Source organism: Procambarus clarkii, chromosome 78 (assembly GCF_040958095.1).
Source record: "Procambarus clarkii isolate CNS0578487 chromosome 78, FALCON_Pclarkii_2.0, whole genome shotgun sequence".
NCBI classification, from domain to species: domain Eukaryota; kingdom Metazoa; phylum Arthropoda; class Malacostraca; order Decapoda; family Cambaridae; genus Procambarus; species Procambarus clarkii.
The window spans coordinates 23,027,876-23,046,555 of NC_091227.1; the positions used below are offsets into that span (position 1 = coordinate 23,027,876).

General features: G+C 43.1%; 1 protein-coding gene, 1 long non-coding RNA gene and 1 other non-coding gene across 5 annotated transcripts in view; 1 reads left to right on the forward strand and 2 right to left on the reverse strand.

The window, feature by feature from the left end:
• Positions 1-7,214, reverse strand: part of LOC138357411 (uncharacterized) — a 33,370-nt gene extending 26,156 nt beyond the window's left edge. Inside the window, exon 1 of the long non-coding RNA XR_011225014.1 lies at positions 7,068-7,214. This is a non-coding gene — a long non-coding RNA (uncharacterized lncRNA). The remainder of the gene's footprint in view (positions 1-7,067) is intronic.
• Positions 1,730-18,680, forward strand: part of LOC138357408 (uncharacterized) — a 33,376-nt gene continuing 16,425 nt past the window's right edge. Inside the window, exon 1 of one of the 3 annotated variants that reach the window (XM_069314235.1) lies at positions 1,730-1,846. The gene's annotated coding sequence lies outside the window, so the exon portion shown is untranslated. Of the gene's footprint in view, positions 1,847-1,880; positions 1,977-13,813; positions 13,940-18,680 lie in introns of those variants that run through there. The other 2 variants (XM_069314238.1, XM_069314236.1) reach the window with 2 other exon arrangements.
• On the reverse strand, positions 9,121-9,192 carry TRNAD-GUC (transfer RNA aspartic acid (anticodon GUC)). The gene has a single exon. It is a non-coding gene; the product is annotated as a tRNA-Asp (tRNA).

The window sequence follows — 18,680 nt, forward strand, 5'->3', positions numbered from 1 at the left end:
TGGTAAGGAGGCAAGTGACACTTACTGCACTTCCCTCAACTTAAAGTGTGTTGGTTGAGTGTGTGCTAGAGATTAAGTGCCCTCGTAGGTACTGCCGTGTGGTGGAAGGAGAGAGAAGGGTTCACAGTTCGTGTGTGTGTGTGTGATTGTTTATAATACATGTATGTTGAAGTGTTTCTACTTAAGTGCGGCTTTGATTCACTTCTACATATATTGAGAGAGTATTCGCGAATATGTTGTTGTTGTTGTTGTTTTAGATTTAGCTACTCAGAACGAAGTGTCCATGTAGCACGGGTTATGGTGAGCCTGTAATTGAGTTCGGTTATTCGCGATAACCTTGTTACTGTGAATTCGCGAATATATCCTCCATCGTCGTTGTAGCAAACCTCTCTGCTGCTTCTCTCATCTCATCCATTGTTTTCATGTTAGATCAATTCTAGCCGTGTTTACGGTACTCTCCCCCCCTCCTATTCATCCTCTAAACTTAGCTTGTTCCAGACAAAAACACTAGGAAGGAGGCTCCCCCCCCCCACTCCACCCAACATGGCGGCCTTATCCACTCCCCCCCCCACAAAAACTCACCAGCCCCACACATCCTTGCCGCCTCCTTCACAACATCCGCGCATTATTGCAACAAATCTCCTTCAGAATTGACAATGTTGTTTACTCTTGGTTTCCTCCCAAGGGAGATTTTTGTCGGCCAGGAGTGAGTTTGATCGGATGCACGAATGGCGGTTTTGCAACGGATTTTAAAGCCTAGTCTAACCTTACTGGATGTAACCTAGCCTTCTATAGCCTAATCTAAGCTAATACATACCTAACAATTTATATGGTTTTGGCACGCTGATATCTAGCTTTGTTGAATCATCTTGAATACGATTTCACTAGACACATTTTGTCCAGAATGAAGTAGAGATTCGGCGCTAAACTACAAGAGGAGAGAGAGACCTGTGTCCCCTAGTGCGTGTGCCCCTTGTGTTAAATAGCCTGTCTTTATCTACCCTGTTAATTCCTCTGAGAATCTTGTACGTGGTGATCATGTCCCCCCTAACTCTTCTGTCTTCCAGCGACGTGAGCTTTAATTCCCGTAGTCTCTCCTCGTAGGTCATACCTCTCAGCCCAAACTCGCCTAGTTGTGTTATAAGCGTAACACGTGTGTGTAATACGCGTAGTGTATTCACCTAGTTGTGCTTGCGGGGGTTGAGCTCTGCTCTTTCGGCCCGCCTCTCAACTGTCAATCAATCAACTGTTACTAACTACTATTTTTTTCCACCTCCCCCAGGAAGCGGCCAGTAACAGCTGTCTAACTCCCAGGTACCTATTTACTCCTAGGTAACAGGGGGGCATCAGGGTGAAAGAAACTGCCCAGTTTGTTTCTGCCATCACCGGGGATCGAATCCGGACCCTAGGATTACGAGCTAAGAGCGCTGTCCACTCAGCTATCAGCCCCCCCCCCTGCGTGTGAGTGAGTGAGTGAGTGAGTGAGTGAGTGAGTGAGTGTGTGTGTGTGTGTGTGTGTGTGTGTGTGTGTGTGTGTGTGTGTGTGTGTGTGAGTGTGAGTACGTACCATTCAGCCATTTAATATAACTACCTCATCTTTTGCTCCTCTTAACAGCCCCCCCCCCCCACCCTTTCACACCTTCCTTCCTCCACCCCTCCCACATCTCCCACCGTTCCCACCTCCACATCATCCCTCTCCCTCCCTCCCTACCTCATCTCTCACCAGTCACCCCCTCCCACCACCCCGGTCAACTATTGCTGAACCCAGGAAGAAGTCAGTGTTGCTGGAGTCTTGGTGGGGTGTAGATCGTTGCTCTACCTCTCCGCTGGGAGTGTGACCACCACGGTGGGTTTTCAGTGTGTGTGTGTTGGGGGGTCTGGCATGTCACCACTTCTCCTGAGGGAAGGCATATACACCAGTGTTAGTACCTATTCCCCTGGGCTTGTATAGGAGGTTCTGAGAACACGAGATCGAGGTAGGTTCTTCAGTCCTTGCAGAATTGTGTTTTTAAAAGTGCTGAAGCAGATTTAATCCAACTCAAGTGTCCCCCTCTTGTGGCTGTTCTTCCTCACGTATCTTCCGTTTATATATCCCAGACGTATGGGAGTAAATAACAATTATGTGAACATTTACTTGATAAACATAGGGCGGGGGGGGGGGGTATTGTAACCTTGAGGAACTCCAGGAAGTCCTCAGCAAGACTTGTAATCCTCCGACGAAGAAGCGATACAGTAAAGGCAGTTGTGTTGGTAAAACCACTTGAGGAAGGCATCTGGGAATATTATTTCTGTAAATACCTACAACCAAGATGGAAGTGTCGACAATGCTAATTACGCAACTCGATAGATAGATATATACGATAGATATTAAGTTAAATGTACAGAAGGACGTATCGGTCCGTCCTATGTACTCCTTGTCAGTACCGAAACTGCGACACATTTTTATTTTCATATGTGTATGGGTTTATCAGCAAGGTTATTCTGACTTGTTCTCTGCACAGGAATACTAAACGTGCTTTACAACTGTAACTTACAGTAGTCAAGCCTCACTTGGTTTAACTCAGCATCAGTGATCTTAACCACAAAGACAAGTAGAGGTCTTCGAGGTTACATTTTCTTGGCAGACGGAGGCTCAGGGACGATACGACTCTAGTATAAAGAAGAAATGGTATAAACAAAGGGGGATTTAAATAAGATTTCCGTAAGATCTGTATTTTTCTGAGTCTGCAACAAAGCTGCATACGAGTGGAGGGAGGGATTTATCAGGGGAAAGCGCCAAGCTATTATGACTATTTAGCACTGGGAACGGGTCAGGATTTGGGATGGGACGGGGGGAAAGGAATGGTGCCTAACCACTTGTGGACGGTCGGGGATTGAACGCCGACCCGCTGAGTCGAGACCGTCGCTCTACCGTGGAGCAGAACAAACTGGCAAATAGCGTCACCGAAGAACACGTCCAAAAAATGATTGGACGTACCTTCTTAATGTGGTTTCGGGGTTTAATGTCTCCTCGGCTCGGTCCTCGAGCAGGCCTCCTTAAAAAATGTGGAAAGCTTCACGATTTTGCAGGAAATCACAAAACGTAGTTTTGCGTTTTCAAAACAAACGTTTTGTGAAACGTTTGGCGTGAAAACGTAAACAAGAGTTTAAATAAACGGGTGTAAACAGGCCCTCAGTCTGCCCACTGCAGGGGAATCAATGTACGTAAACCATGTATGCGAATACTTGAGAGTTTGCATCGCGTGGTACACCTGTCATGCCGTGAACAAACAACACAGTTTACATCTCGTATAAACAAGGACTCCTTACTACTAACTTAGAGAAACCCACGTGTCTGAGAAAAACAAACACACAACTCATTTAATAACGTTAATGTTTCCATAACTCCTGGTGACAAACACACTAACACAAACAAATGCAGAACAACAACACACTAACGGTAACATAACAGGAGCAATGATCATGTATAACAAAATATACACACATAAAATATCACTGTGTATATTACAGCAATACAGCCCAATGGATCACAGTTAATGGATGCAAAATCAATTTAATTTCGTATTAAAAACAGGAAACGAGAAAAAGAACCTTGGTGTATTGCTCGTGACGCCACTGATTGCGTCTCTAAGAAGTCATCGTTGTGAAAGGTCGAGTAATAACTGGGGTTGTGACTGAGGGGGAGGGGAGGGGGGGGGGTGTCATGATTGATGGGGGGGCTGAGGTGACTGGGGGGGGGGGTATGAAGTTCATTTAGGCATGCCATTGGGCTCTCCAATTAGTGCAATGTTTACTAATCTCTCCACGGAGCCTCACAATACAGGGGCATCTCTCTTCACCCTCACCCCAGCACTCTGAAGTTACTTCTCTGCTAGAAACATCCAAATAATCCCACAAATCTATCCCAAAGTTCCAACTTGGGGACTTTGGATTTTCGCGAGAGGCTACTTCTCATAGTACTTTGTACTTTGTACGATGGGGACCGAAACGTACCAAATGAGACGTGTTAGTTTCGAAGACAGCGATGATTCGTGAATGGGTGAAAGGTTGACAAGAAAGAGGGAGTTGTGAGGTTTATGAAGCTGTGATGGAAACTGGGTGGTATGGTTGTAAGGGGTTAGGATAAAGAGGAGGTATAAGGAGTTAGGATAATGGGAGGTATAAGGGGTTAGGATAAAGGGGAGGTATAAGGGGTTAGGATAATGGGAGGTATAAGGGGTTAGGATAAAGAGGAGCTATGAGGAGGAAAAGGTTCAAGTTCAAGTATGTTTATTGAGATAAGAAAGAAATACATCTCAAAGGGATAGAGTAGCTTAGGCTATTTCTACCCCCCCCCCCCTAGGAAAAGGTATTAAGAAGCATATAAACCACATTAGCACTTCATGTCCTCCTGATAATCCTCCTTAATCCTTACACTGCTCCAGGCGCCATATTCTTATATCTTCTATAACAAGAACATCCACTTATGTTTTTCGAGTCTACGATAAGTTATCTCGGGGCGATTGTCTGAAGCAGCACGCATCCTACAATTTATGGTAATCAGACATATAACCTGAACCTAAGTACATACTGTTAAACTTTCTATTGATGTAACTGGACATCTTTCGGTCGCTTTCTATTCAGTAAACACAACATCTACTATTCTGCATCTAACTACGGTACCAGAAGATAAGGGCATCTATAAAGAAGATAAGGTTAGGTACACCTAACTTACACAAGGACAGCCACAAGATTAAATTCTAAGGAGTGTGCCTGGATGACACCTTGTATATCCAGGGTGGATTATGACAGTGTAGAGTAATACTGTCACCAGTGTGAGCTAAGCCAGTGTAGGCTGACACTGTAGGATTATTGCCAACCCGTTTACTGAACATGGGAGAAGCAATTTGGCTCTGGCTGTATTGAGAGGTTCAGTTATGCATTGCCTTTGCTCACACACTAGGGGGGTGGACCTCTTAGCTGGTTTAGCATGGGAGGAGAGATCAGGGCGCTCTCTCCTTCTCGCATACTTATTATCATGCATTTATTTGGATTGACATCTAATATCCACTTGCCAGACCATTCGTGCTATTTTTTTGTTTTACTTCGTTCCTGTTCTTATTGTAAGTTAGATTAAATCAAGTTAGTACATGCGTTTGGTGACGTCGTGAGCGCCCGAGAGGACGACCCGAGATTGTAGAATCATAACGGGAGTGAAATATATCGACCAAACATATACCACAGGTATACTTTGAATATAACCAAGTATAGATACTATAAGTAATTTGTCTTTTAAGGTATTTTGAGACCCAAGGACAGGTTGGACGTTTGGGTTATGTTTTCTTAAATCTGTTAACCTCTGATTCACCTAGCAGTGAATAGGTACCTGGGAGTCAGGCAACTGTTGTGGGTGGCGTCTTGAGGAAAGTCAAGCGAGAGTCCAAGAGGACCTAGATGAGCCTAACAGGCATCTTGACCCCGATAAAGAGAAATTCATATTCGTAATAGCAACGAGTAATAGGGGGAATATTGGCAGGGTGATTAATTGATTGGTAACGGAAGTTTTGGATATATAGAAAACGGCGCACCGTTTTTTAAGGTAAACAGATAATTTCATGGCGAAAGGACTCATTACTCCCCCCCCCCAGCAGCACCCTAATCCTCTATCCTCGTACTTCATCCCCCCCCATCACCCTCCCCAATCCTCTATCCTCGTACTGAGCGCACTACTGTTTTTACCCAATCGACCGCGACGTAAAAACTACGATGGTTTAGGGAAATGAAAAGCAACGCAATCCTGACGTTACAAAAAGGCCTAATCGTATCCGGTGGGTTCCGTGGGTAGCCTCGGCTCCCTCACACTGGTTAAACCACTGCATTTTTTTACGGAGTGAGAAACTGGGTTTTACATGCAGACGAGACGTCACAATAACGTGGCTGAAGTATGATGACCAAACCACCACACACTAGAAAGTGAAGGGACGACGACGTTTCGGTCCGTCCTGGACCATTCTCAAGTCGCCATTCACCAATCGACTTGAGAATTGTCCAGGACGGACCGAAACGTCGTCGTCCCTTCACTTTCTTGTATGGCTCGTTAAGTCATACAAGATCTGTACCAGTATACACACACACACACACACACCGGAGGACCCGTATGGTGATCTCTGGTTAAGAATGTTTCGTCGCGAAAACCAGAGACGTCTCAAGAAAACCCATGTCTTGAGGCGACATGGTGGAGGTCTCGTGATATTTTCGTCTAAAGGACTTTTCCAGTCCAGTTATTAGAGTACGAAAGTCCATTTGTGGTAGTGTCCCACCCATGGTAGTGTCTCACCCATGGTAGTGTCTCACCCATGGTAGTGTCTCACCTATGGTAGTGTCTCACCCATGGTAGTGTCCCACCCATGATAGTGTCCCACCCATGGTAGTGTCTCACCCATGGTAGTGTCCCACCCATGGTAGTGTCCCAGTCATAACTCATCGTAACTTAAAGCCTTGTTTGGGAAAACTTCAAGTCTAACCCGTGTTCAACAGGGTTATGAACGCTTCAAGTCTATAATCTCATTCATGAAAAAAACTTGTCTGGTGTTCATTTACGGAAGTCTGGAGGTTATGGCGAGGCCGTGCCTGGCCCTCCGATAACGAGGCCGTACCTGGCCCTCCGATAACGAGGCCGTGCCTGGCCCTCCGATAACGAGGCCGTGCCTAACCCTCCGATAACGAGGCCGTGCCTGCCCCCCCCCCCTATGGCGAGGCCGTGCCTGGCCCCTGACATTAAAGCCGCTCCACAATCTACTGAATCACATCCAAGTGTAAACTGGAACAGTAATTTGATTTACCTGCACCTATTTATCTTAAGATATATTCAAGGAGAGCGCTTAAATTATTAAGACTTGGCAGTGACTATCTTACACGCAGAAACCCCCCCCTCGAAGAAACATTTTAATTTTTTTAGAGCAATGTGTTTGATGGATTATACGGCTACACCAATCTGATTTTTGTTTACCACTGCCGCGGATAGGAAGTAATGTGTGTGTTTATATGTAACGGTTTCAAAACAATGTGTGACATCACATGCACATTACCTTAAGGAAGAGTTACACACCTCCGCACTATCCATGGCTCTTGAGGAAGAGTTACACACACCTCCGCACTATCCATGGCCCTCAAGGAAGAGTTACACACCTCCGCACTATCCATGGCCCTTAACGCACTGTGGAATACAAATAGGTATTTTTAATCGAGTTTAAATTAAATTAATCGAGCTTTATGCCCGAAACGCTTTGCGTAATAGTGGCTTTAGGCATTGTATGTACTAGCTCTACCTATAAGTCAACCAATCCTTGTAAAAATTTATTGTATGTATGTACCTTACCTAAATAAAATTGTATTGTATTGTATTGTATTGTAAATTAATGAATATCATGACTGTGTGTAGTTTGGTGTAAGATTGATTAAGGGGTTTGGTTTTGTTAGCTGTATTTGCCCAACCCGTCCTCACACTAGGCTGTTTAAAGCAGCGGCCGACCTTCCCAGACGCATTCATCAACTTTTTAACATACTGTGTATTAAACATTGGTTTGTTCTCATATATAAATTAATATTAATTTACATAAAAATTCTATGTATAGTTAGGCGTAGGTTAGGTTAGGTGTTTAGGTTCTGTTGGCGATTATTTGTATTTTAAGTACGTGGGTGAAGGATTTATAGAATTGTGGTTCGAACAGAGGACGTGAGCGAAGCGCTTGTTCCGGAAGTGTTCGGACGTCATCAATCGTGAGTTGTGTGTAAACAGCTTTTCATTCATAAACAGGGGGTTTGGTCAACCCGTCCCCAAATCCACAACCCGTCCTCGACTCTAGTCCATTACATCCCAGCCCGTCCTCCAAAGACCCAAAAGTGATTCCATGCACCCGCCAAACCCCCTGTTTATGAATGAAAAACGGTTTACACACGACTCAACTAATTACGTCCGAACACTTTCGGAACAACTGTTTCACTGACGACTTTTGTTCGAACTACAACGCTGTAAATGCTTCACCCACGTACTACAAATACAAATAATCGCCAACGGAACCTAAACACCTAACCTACCCTATGCCTATATATGCACAATATGCTAATATATTATAATATTAATTTAAGTTTCAGAAAATTCCTGTTTTGAATGAACAGCATGTTCAAATTTATGAATGCGTCTGTGGGGTCGACCGCTGGATGTAATGAACATGAGTCGAGGACGGGTTGCCATTCTCAGGTCAGGCGGCCTCGTTAACGTACCTGGCCTGAGGACAGATTACAATATAAACACAAATAACTGACGAGAAAACCTGAACACCTTATCTATACCTAATTATATACAAAATAATAGTATATAATAATATTAAAATGCTTAAGACTATTACGGGCTCACCATAGCCCGTGCTACTGGAACTTATCGTTCTGAGTAGCGAATCTTAAACAACAACAGCTTAAGACTACGACAGAAGTTGCAGCCCCGCTCTTGTGCCAGGCAAGTCGACTACGGGCTCGCCATAGCCCGTGCTACTTGGGAACTTTTTGTTCCCAGTAGCTGAATTTATTTATTTATTTATATACAAGAAGGTACATTGGGTTTGTGAGAATACATAGCATGGTATTTACAATCTTGTAAAGCCACTAGTACGCGCAGCGTTTCGGGCAGGTCCTTAATCTAACAGATAATTTTAAGTAGGTAAATTCTAGCAAAATTAATAAAATGATAACAGATACATTGCATTGAATCTAAAACAACAACAACAGCTTAGACTATGCTGATGTTGAATACATTGGCGTTAAGAGATGCGTTTAAACAACGCATCTCTGGGATCGGTGGCAGGTGGGACAGGCATAGCCAGAGGGCGGGTCGTCCCAGGATAGGAATGCGGTTCGGTCAACTTGCTCTCCAATTTCAATTTCTTTCTTTATTATGCACCCCATACCCATCCCGTGGGCGGTGGTGTAAAGGATTACAGAGCACGCGGAATATTGCCACCTCTTTCACCTGTGTCAACTTTGAGGGAGTTTATGGCTTGTAAAGGAACAACTCAACCCTTTCGTTTGATATATATCGTCAGGTTAGTTTTTTTTCCAGTGAGTTCGGTTAAAAAAAAAACATTCCTCCCCGGCGGGGAATCGAACCCCGGTCTCCCGCGTGACAGGCGGGGATACTCACCACTATACTACCGAGGACTTGAAGACAAGACAATTGTGTCTTTATCTATAAATTTGTCTATCTATACTCTGTTTTATTGGCTACATAATTTACTTTGTGTATTCCTTCATGTATGATGTTTCAAAGATATTTTGTATCGATAAAAATGATTATGATATGGTTTCATAGTTCAGTTGGCTTAGTTCTCGACTTACAATCTGGGATCTCATGATCGATTCCCGGGATTGGCAGAAATGGTTGGGCACGTTTCTTTTCACCTAATGCCTCTGTTCATCTAGCAGTAAATAGGTACCCGGGAGTTAGGCAACTTGGGGTGGGGGGGAAAAGAACCTCGATATAAGCCTAAAGTATATGTGTATATATTCACATGCTTCCTGTCCCCGACAAAACGAATTAATTTAGATTTAGAAATTGTATTTACCAGTGATTTATAAACAAATCAACATTTATGGAGTGAGTGGACAGGTGTCATAGATCCATCCCACAACAGTCTACTTATTCTCCTACACCTCCAGCCTCTTCCCTACCTCTCCAACCCCTCCTTTCCTACCTCTCCATCCCCCCCTTCCTTACCTCTCCACCCCCTTCCCTATGTCTCAACCCTTTCCCACCCCACATCCCCCCCTTTCCCGATATCTCCACCTCTTCCTACCTCTCCACCTCTTCCCTACACCACTCCAACTCCACCTTTAACAAGCTAGACGGTGTGCTCATTCACACTCACAGCACCACTCCTGTGCCAGGTAAGCCCACCACGGGCTCACTATCGCCCGTGCTACTTGCCCTGCTCCTGTACCAGGCAAGTTACTGGCTCACCATAGCCCGTGCTACTTGGAATTTGTTCCGAATAGCTGAATCTATAACAACATTCATTCACAGGACGACTGACTACATACACAATTTTCTTCCCTTCTGACCCCTGCCAAGTGCAACATAGTCGAAATGGCTTGGCGCTTTCCCCTTGATAATTCCCTCCCCCTTTCCTTTCCGGGAAGAACACAATTCAGTCAACAAATAGAGCAGGCATTAGTAGCTGGAAATGTGACGTCACAAGGGCCCCCGTTTGTCTAAGGGGATGCACCAGAAGGACCCCATTGGTCCAGCGGAGGGTACCTGAACCCCCATTGGTTCAGGGGGGCTTGTTTTTTAAATGGAGGCGACGAGCCTCGGGCAATACGTGACCTTCACTATTCACTACAACCTCCCTTACTGGGCACCCTCACCATACTACCCCGAGCCTGAATGTGTACACTTGCACGCAAGCATGCACGCACACGCAAGCATGCACGCACGCACACGCAAGAACTCACGCACGCACATACACATCCAACCTGTCAGTGTAAGGGGTGGTTAAGAAATGGAATGCATTAGGAAGTGATGTGGTGGAGGCAGACTATATACACTGTGTCAAATAGAGATATGGTAAGAGCCCAGTAGGCTCAGGAACCTGTACACCAGTTCATTGTCAGTTGAGAAGTAGGACCAAAGAGCCGAAGCTCAACCCTTGCAAGCACAATTAGGTGAATACATACTTACATACATATACACGTGCGAACAAGCCTGAATGGTCCCCAGGCATACATGCAACTGGGGTGTGAGTTTTCAGTATACATATACACGTATCTGAAAATGATGCAACCCCCTGGTCTATACAATGTGGTGAACTACGAACTCAAATTCCTGAGTAATAATGCTTTAGACATTAGATTTTTTCAATCTTATTTAAATATTTGTGATGAGGATTTCTTAATTTAATTGTCAGGGGAAAGCACCGAGACATTATGACTTTATAGCACTTTGAGGATTTCTTAGTAATAGCCTATTAAATGGAGCCTGTTTGATTTAGTAGAGTAAGATTATTACAAAACTGTGCGAATGACAGGAACCTGTCTGAAATATTAGTCAAACCACTCTGACTCTATTCAAGAAAGGAGGCCTGCCTGATCAGAGACCGGGCCGTGGGGACGTTGAGCCCCAAAATCAACTCAAGGTAACCCCACTTAAATATTCACTCCCCTCTGTTCCTGCTTCCATCTCTCTCCCATCCATGAACCATAAACCCCTCTCTCCCTCCCTCATTTCTACCCTTCCTGCATGCTACCTCTCATCCGCCTTCCTCCCTCTCTCTCACTCCCCTTTACAACGCCTACAAAAAGATTATTAAGAAACGTCTTGCTCAATATGTTTTTTGTTATTGTCGTTTCAAGTGACCAGCATTTCTCACCAGATGACCACACACACACACACACACCGGCCTCAAGCAGTCCTCACTCACCTCAAAGGTTACATTAGACCGGCTAATTTTGTCGTCACTATTCACTATTCAGTCTCAAGTTTGGTTAAAATTTTCTTTTTATTTCATTAAATATTCTTGAATAAAATTATACCAATAACAATATTTTTGATAATTTTAAAGTTTCTACGCTCATTTGCATATATTTAAGATTATGTTGGTAAATCAACAGCCAAGATGTTCGAAGATCTCTGAACCTAATTTTCGGTTCAGGATTATTCAAATGGTCAGTCCAGTTTATTAAACATTTTTAGAAATGTTGCAGCCTATTTCAATACGTGTTATTAGCAGCTGTTACCAGAGTACATATTGGAGTGATTTGTCATGTAGATTATCAATCTGGCGCAATAGTGGTGATTGATCTGTCTTGACGAGGCTACGAGCGTCTCAATGTTTCGCCTCGAGTGTTCTGAATGCTAGTCCGGCCGCTAATCATGTACGAAAACGTGATGACTGCACCAGAATTGGAACCTGTGCTGTCAGGGCTCACCCCATTAGCTACACATAATACTAATACCACTCCACCAGCACAGCGCCGCATAGCACAGCGGAGCATAGCACAGCGCTGTTATTGTATTTTTTGGTGGGTGTTTTTCATAAGGCCATTAATTTAAATTAATTACGCAGCGTTTCAGACAAGCAAATCACGGTCTTCACAAAATTAGCTCATGACTGTGATACATCAAAAGAAACATGTGAGAATTATACGAGCTACAAATGACAACAACAGTAATGGTACCAGATCATTAAAATAGGCATGACAGTCCTCTAAACTCATCAGAAAATAACATATTTACATGACGAGAATAGCCTATTTTGCCTGAAGATTAAACTATACAACCGTGATAAATGTTGTGTATACAGCCTAAATACAATGTCATTTGCTAGCCTAAACCAGAAATATACGAACCTAAGCAACCCACTCATAACCAATCAAGGCCGATGCATAGAGAACGTAATATCAGGGTGCTTTAATTGGTACCAAAAGGTCGCATTTTTAACGGTTTGGTCGGTTGCGTAAAAAAGTGGGACGTATATGGTGAGATAATGTGTTGTCAACAGAAAAGCTACGGAGGCTTATAACAGACTCATGAAATGTTATGATGGCATATAATAGGCTCAGGAAATGTTACGGAGGCATATAATAGGCTCAGGAAATGTTATGGAGGCATATAATAGGCTCCAAAAATGTTATGGAGGCATATAATAGGCTCAGGAAATGTTTTGAAGGCATATAATAGGCTCAGGAAATGTTATGGAGGCATATAATAGGCTCAGGAAATGTTATGGAGGCATATAATAGACTTAGTAAATTTTATGGAGGCATATAATAGGCTCAGAAAATGAACCAGGGTGATATAGCGTTCTAGCCACTTGGTTCGGGCTGCACACGAGGTAGAGCGAGTAAAGTAATTCAGTCTCAAGAGTAAGTGTGACTACAAAACACTTGGAAAGAATACGAGGATAGGATAAGAGCTGGGATAAAGGGATGGAGTGCAGGAACGGTGCCCAACCACTTGAACCATCGGGGATCGAACACTGGCCCTGCAAGAAGCGAGGCTTGTCGCTGTACCGACAATTCCAAGTGGATGGACCGACAAATATAAATCAATATTTTCTTCCTATCCTGTCTTCCTTCTTCTCAAGCTTCATTCCTTATTCCCTTCACCGTCGCTATCTCTCTCTTTTCCATCATCTTTCTCACTTCTTTCCCACTCTCTCCTATTCTTGGGAAACTAGTGAAGGGTAGGGATGGTTGTGAAGGGTATGAAAAGTAGTGAAGGGTAGGGAAGGTGGTGAAGGGTAGGGAAGGTTGTGAAGGGTAGGGAAGGTGGTGAAGGGTAGGGAAGGTTGTGAAGGGTAGGGAAGGTGGTGAAGGGTAGGGAAGGTTGTGAAGGGTAGGGAAGGTAGTGAAGGGTAGGGAAGGTGGTGAAGGGTAGGGAAGGTTGTGAAGGGTAGGGAAGGTAGTGTAGGGTAGGGAAGGTAGTGAAGGGTAGAGATGGTGGTGAAGGGTAGGGAAGGCTATGAAAGGTAGGGAAGATGGCGAAGGGTAGGGAAGATGATGAAGGGTAGGGAAGATGGCGAAGGGTAGGGAAGATGATGAAGGGTTGGGAAGATGGCGAAGGGTACGAAAGATGATGAAGGGTACGGAAGGTGGTGAAGGGTACGGAAGGTGGTGAAGGGTAGGGTGCCATGATGAGATAGTTACTTACCTCCTTCCCTCGTCTCTTAACAGCCCCGGCCTACCAATTAGACGAAGCTCGTCTTGTGGCATCTAGGATGTGTAGGAGGCTGTGTTGAGTACACATCTGGGATGTGGAGGCCGGAGCGTGCTGCTGTGAGCAGCTTCAGTAACCGCTCAGCCTTCGCAGTGGACGGACCTATAGTGACCTTTTCGGGGGACTATTTTTTCCCCCCGCTCACATTAATGCAGTGTGCAGTTTCGCTACGAAAAGTGCTTTTACGTATTGGTATGAACAACTGTTTCTTTTCATATTGTTAGTAACTGATGAAGAATGATCTTGTGTGCGGGCATTTCAGCGAAGTATGACAATTTTCAGTATTACAATGTCTGTCGCAAGTAAATGTCTACTGACGACTGCAGAGAAAGTGATTATCGTTCACTATGCAGTAATTGTGATCCTGATTGTAAATAAATTTGCCAATCGTGTCCTGCCGGTGGAAAAGGGAGGGGGAGGGGGGAGATTGTTGGGGAAATAATTGTATTTCCTCTTATTTCTGAAACATGAAGCTTAAGATTTAAAATAAGCTGAGTTAGACTGAGCTCGTGGCCAGAGGAGATGATTTAGATTTAAATTTTAATTCTTATTTTAAAATTTAAACATTTAAAGAGTTTAAATAACGATTTACATTCTTAATTATGTACCCTAGAGTAAAAAAAATGAAACAGAATTTGATTTGTATCTAGCAGATTCATTAAACTGTTATGATATAGTTTGTTTCTGATCAATGTCATTTACTCCAGACAAGAGTAGAGCGGATACAAGTCACTTCTTATACAAGACGATTCACCAACGAATGTTAAAACCTCCCTAACCTAGGGCCTAGGGCCTCGTAGCCTGGTGGATAGCGCGCAGGACTCGTAATTCTGTGGCGCGGGTTCGATTCCCGCACGAGGCAGAAACAAATGGGCAAAGTTTCTTTCACCCGGAATGCCCCTGTTACCTAGCAGTAAATAGGTACCTGGGAGTTAGTCAGCTGTCACGGGCTGCTTCCTGGGGGTGGAGGCCTGGTCGAGGACCGGGCCGCGGGGACACTAAAGCCCCGAAATCATCTCAAGATAACCTAACCCAACCAGATTAGACAGCCTAACGAGGTTAGTAGAACCGTCTTTGTAAAATGTGAAGATATCCCTGTGAAAACCCCTCCCAAGCCAGATAAAAAAAAAGATCCATCGGTTAAATGGCTACTGCAATATTATTTTTAATTTAGAGAATGACACTTGTTGGCGAAAAAGAGTTCATTCAGTCCAAGCGATCATGATAAGTTGACCAAACTACACACTAGAAAGTGAAGGGACGACGACGTTTCGGTCCGTCCTGGACCATTCTTACAATCGACTTGAGAATGGGTCCAAGACGGACTGAAACGTCGTCGTCCCTTCACCTTCTAGTGTAACATATATATTTTATCAGAGCAATATATTCATAATTCATAACAACAGAGTCAGAGGTTCACTTATCCTTAAGCGTGGGTCGGCGTTAATCGATGTTGAACAAGGTCGTATATAAACGACCATAAACCAACATAATACGGCGTAAATCGACCGTAGTGCGAGCATGTGTACCCTCTCTCAGTAGTCAGGCCGGAGTCATGGCGTCCGTCTTCTGTCCTCAGCGGGAGAGAAAAGAGAGATTATCGTGTTATTTAATTATACGCAGCACAAGACCCCCTTCCCTGTGATGAGCATGGGTCAACAACGTTAATTCACTTGGGTATTTTAACAACTGGTTAATTTATTGTAACCATAGACTCTGTAAATTATAATTTAGAGATCAATTTAGTCTCTGAATTGTTTACTGCGGTGCGAGTCGGGGCGGCGCTGCCTTCCTTGCCTGTGGGCGGCTTCTACTGATTAAACAACACAGATATAAATTATGCATTAATATGCTAATTAGGCTTAAAATGAGAGTAACCTTCATAAAGTTTGAGTTTAATATTGTATATTAAACGCTGTATAATTCAAGTTATGTGGAAATTATTTACCATAGCACATGTATCAACCAATTCACGATTGGTTGAAATTACAATTAACACTTTGCTCCATTCCAAATATTTCACAATGAGACGAAAAGGAATACAATAATGAACATAATATTCCTGAACGCAGAATATATAAGCTTATTTAATAGTAATAAATGAATTTTGCCTGTGAGATACGTATTACTAACAAATTAATATAAACAAGAGTTCTTTTAAACTTTAGAAATTTCGCAGGCGGAAAATGGTGAATTACAGTGAATGGTAAAGGAGATATGATAATGATTTTAAATATCTATTTATGAAATTAATTAAAACAAATAAAACTGATTAGCGTGAAAGCTGTCCTCACACACTTCAATGTCCTGTAATTTTGATGCTCAACCAAATCGTCAAAAATCAGACGTTTTAATGTAACAAATTAAAAGCACTGTAATAATGTCGTGATATAGGATTGTGCTGTGACATTTTCTGGTTAGGTTAGGCTAAGTTAGGTTAGGTTAAGTTAGGTTAGGCAAGGTTAAGTTAGGCAAGGTTAAGCTTGGCAAGGTTAATTAAGTTAGGTGAGGTTAAATTAGGCTTGATTAGGTTAGGTTAAATTAGGCTTGATTAGGTTAGTTTAGGTTACGTTAGATTAGACTTGGTTAGGTGAAGTTCGATCAACTTAGGTTAGTTTAGATTACATTAGGTTAGCCTAGGTTACTTTAGATTAGCCTAGGTTACGTTAGATTAGCCTAGGTTACGTTAGATTAGACTAGGTTAGGTGAGGTTCGATCACCTTAAGTTAGTTTAAGTTACATTAAGGTAGGTTAGATTACCAAGGTTTAAGAGTTTCAGGTTAGGAACTACCACTTCAAATCAGACGACGAGACTAAGATAATCCCGCCATCTGGAGTACAGATCTTAGAAGCTGGTAACCGCCAAAAATGCCGTCTTGAACATACGAAGAAAGAGTGAAAGCACTGGTCATTCTCGCAGGCAAGTCACTCTAGTCTGCATTAGAACAAGGTATCTGCCACCGCAAATTCGTTATTAAGAAAGAATGCGCTTGCTAGCGACTAACAGCAAACTAGCCTAGCTTCCTAGTGATTAACGACTAACTAGTCTAACTTCCTAGTGTTTATCGGCGAATTTAGGTACCTGGGTACCAATAAACAAACTACTGTTGATTAAAAAAATCTTAACTCTGTTTTTTCTTTAGGCATATTCGACAAAGACAAATTAGACTTGATGCACGTAGCCTCGTGATGTCAGATGCCACAAGTAGCTTGGTGAAGTCACAGGTCACAAGTAACCTAGTGACATCCAGGTAACCTAGGGATGCCATAGGTAACCTAGTGATGTCACAGGTAACCTAGGGATGCCATAGGCAACCTAGTGACGTCACAGGTAACCTAGGGATGCCATAGGTAACCTAGTGACGTCACAGGTAACCTAGGGATGCCAGAGGTAACCTAGTGACGTCACAGGTAACCTAGGGATGTCATAGGGAACCTAAGGACGTCACCAAAGACCACAAGTATCCTCGCGAAGTCACAGAAGGCCACAAGTAGGCTGGTGACGTCGACAGAACTTGTATGTCAAAGCTTACAAGGCGATTTAGACAACTTTAATTAATATTAAACTGGACTAATAAGTGTCAAACGGCCACCAGCCTACGTGTACCGTAAGGAACTGGTCTACAAACACCTCTGTTATTTATTTTATTATTTGTATTTACTGGTCTCGATCTGCAGAATCGAGTTATTAGCTCTTGGACCCCGCCTTTCTAACCAATCTTTAAATTTTTTCCTCTATGATGTCTACTACATAATTTTCTCTTACACACACACACATTCCCAGGAAGCAGGCCGTAGCAGCTGTCTAACTCCCAGGTACCTATTTACTGCTAGGTGAACTGGAGCATCAGGGTGAATGAAACTACCCAAGTGTAGTTACAGGATGAGAGTTACGCTAACCCGTCCTCTTGGAAATTACGTCTTTTTCGCTCGTCTGCGCACTCAGGCTAAAAAAAAAGACGTAATTGAAAATGGAATCGGCTTGCGAAAGTGACGTACTGTCCCGTTTTCTGTTTTGGGTCCTCTGGCTTAGGCTGCTCTTAGGTTAGGAGAGGAAACTTTCAATTAATGGGTTTCATGACGTTTTGAAACCTTAGGAGAACTTCTTGCCATCTTAACCTACCAGAGGACCTTTAACTTGCTGTATTTGAAAAAAAAAATCCAAAATTTATTGACAATTATTTTTCATTTTCAAATAAATGACAACAATGATTGGCAACTGCAGAAGGAAAAAAAGCGAACTGATTTCCTGAACATGCCATTCTGACATTCTGAATCCCCCCTCCCTCCCCCCCCCAAAAAAAAAATAGGTGATAGTTCCCAAATTCCAGACATTTAAGGTGTCTGGAATTAAGTACGTGGTCGTACAAACGACCGTACGACCACGTACGGTCGTTTCATTATCACCAAGACGATATCGATGATATCGCTCGACCTTCACTTGCAAACGAAGTAACGGAGAGACAGGTGTCGAGTGGGACTCGAACCGCCTCTCTTGACCTCGAAGCAAACTTGAGTTTTACTGGCGGGTTATCTGTACTTGTCTATTTGACGAGGTCAACCACAGTGGTACGCTTGAGTTATGTTCACACACACACACACACACACCATGATCCACTGGGACAGCAGCTGGTGGCATCTGGTAACCCCACCATTGTTGATTCTATTCAAGGTTTCTATATCCAGATTACAATAATTATATTCAGCTGCTTGAGGTAACAATGTTGTATATAATTGTTACTTATGTGTGTGTATGTTACTCGCATATGGATACTATTGTTGATAATATTCAGATAAACATTTAGATATATGTTTACTTTCCAACATCCGTTTCGTATGTTAATATATCCACGTCTTCCTCAGCTGTGTTGACCTATTTAGGCTATCAGCTTCATTTGTGTAAATTATACTAGGTTATATTAATCCATCCATT